The sequence below is a fragment of the Culex quinquefasciatus genome, chromosome 2 (assembly GCF_015732765.1).
Source record: "Culex quinquefasciatus strain JHB chromosome 2, VPISU_Cqui_1.0_pri_paternal, whole genome shotgun sequence".
NCBI lineage: Eukaryota > Metazoa > Arthropoda > Insecta > Diptera > Culicidae > Culex > Culex quinquefasciatus.
The window spans coordinates 105,043,345-105,045,426 of NC_051862.1; the positions used below are offsets into that span (position 1 = coordinate 105,043,345).

A 2,082-nucleotide genomic window follows, 5' to 3' on the forward strand; every position below is an offset into this window, starting at 1 on the left:
CAACTCGTTGAGTTCGTCCTCGCAGTGGTCATCGGTAGTAGTGGTTGGAGAAGCAGCAGGTCCGGAAAGGGTGGACGGCAAAGGACTGGAATCTTTCGGGATCGGCTGGAAGACACCACTCGCGGAAGGCATGTATTTTATTATTATTCTGCGGCGTCGAATCCCTAAAACACAACGTGCAATTAGCGCTTAATTTCGAACCATGAGCTTGCTTGAATATGCCCAAGAGCACCGATGCCACCGGATGCTTGAATTTGTCCATTTTGGCTTGACTCACTTCTTGTTTAGTTTGCTGCTGCTTCGATGTTGCTGCATCCTTGTCCAATCGATCTCGCCTAACTGCCCCTGTTCTAGCACCGGTCGCCACCTTAAACCTCCCGGAACTTATCATTGAACTCGTTAAGCAAGCCGCCAAATGTGATGCGCCTTCCAGCAGATGCAAGTTGATACCGCTATAGTCTTCTCGGGACACAGCTTTGCGCAGATTTCCTGAGCCAGGCTGGCCATAACTTTGAATTTGTTTTCCAATCCGAGTTCGCCTCAGCCTGCTGCAGCTTGGATATTTTTTTCTGTCGTGCTCTTTGTTTTCGTTCAATTTGTTTGTAAACAAGGGCAGTCTGCTATGACAACTGAGAAAAACACTGAAACAAAAATCATATAGGAATCGTACATGCGCGTAAATATGGATGCACATACGGATGAACGTATGCTATAAATGAAATATATTTCAAGTGACCACCTCGTGGTTGCACCAAACCCCTCGAACTTGCCCCACACGGCCAAGCAGTCATCGGTTGATTTCCTTCAACATCACCAATTCCGCTGCCATCGATTATTCCTGCGCTGTGCCACTTCCGAAGTGGAGGTGGTGGTCCCGTTATCAATCTTGGAGCCGGTGAGGACGAGATTCAATCGACCACCGCTTTACAGTGAAGCCAGCTCCAGGATCGTGGCATTTCTCAAGCGTTGAAGATGCCGGTCACTTTTTGGGGATAGCTTGTAACCTATCGCTTGTACGTAGTACAATCTCTGGTCACAATGCTTCGCATAAGCCTGTCAAACTGAACCATAGGGACAAGTTAGGATATTGTAATTAACCATTACACTTTTACAACATAAAACAAACACACAAGCTATCCCTTCGGCAAGCACGACTCACATCTCTATTGCGTCAAGTTCGAAATACGCAAACAAAAGCTTAAAATTTTATAAAAGGGACTTCTTCATTTTGAATCGTCCTCATTTGCCGCTACCGACTAGAATCCGTTACATATATTCTAGTCCCACCTGTAAAAGTCTTGTAATTTAAAGTGCAGTGAAATTGTTAAATCAGTGTTGAATGTTAACAGCATTCCAGTAGCGGCGAAATGGTAATTTAGTGTCTTTAACTATGTGAGTCGTGTCTTAAGAGTGTCTTTTATTGTTAATTTAGTGTCAGGAGTTGGTCCCAACAATTCACCATCCAAACTAAACGCAAAGGACCGCGCTCAACGTCAAAAGAGGTCGTTTGGTTGGTGGTGCATGGAGTGTCACAAATAGTGGTAATTATTAATCAATTGTAAGATCTGCACAAAACGCTAGAAATGAACTCCTTTCCAGAACCTCCAAGTTGGCAAAGCGCGCCAACCCGAGAATTCTGTAGAGCGCAATGGCGGAGGCCATCCGGTGAGTTCATTGTTTAACCACTAGACACGAGAGCACAAGTACTAAAACAAAACTTAAACGCACAGGTTTTTTCTACCAAAGACAAAGACACAAAATCAAAGACACCAAAACCGTTGCTGCGCCAGGCCTGGCCGGAGGAAGATCCTCCGACTTGACTCGACCACCGCGGGATACACTAGAACACACGAACACACACACACACACACACACACACACACACACACACACACACACACACACACACACACACACACACACACACACACACACACACACACACACACACACACACACACACACACACACACACACACACACACACACACACACACACACACACACACACACACACACACACACACATGGTTAGGTTAGTTTTAAAAAACGACGAAAAACAATAAATTAGGACAATTAAAC

At 45.2% G+C, this 2,082-nt stretch overlaps 1 long non-coding RNA gene across 1 annotated transcript; it reads left to right on the forward strand.

Annotated features, from left to right (window-relative positions):
- The first annotated feature begins 1,448 nt into the window (after positions 1-1,448).
- On the forward strand, positions 1,449-1,862 carry LOC119767611. The gene is made up of 3 exons (XR_005277614.1): positions 1,449-1,541; positions 1,600-1,665; positions 1,791-1,862. It is a non-coding gene; the product is annotated as an uncharacterized LOC119767611 (long non-coding RNA).
- Positions 1,863-2,082: the final 220 nt, after the last annotated feature.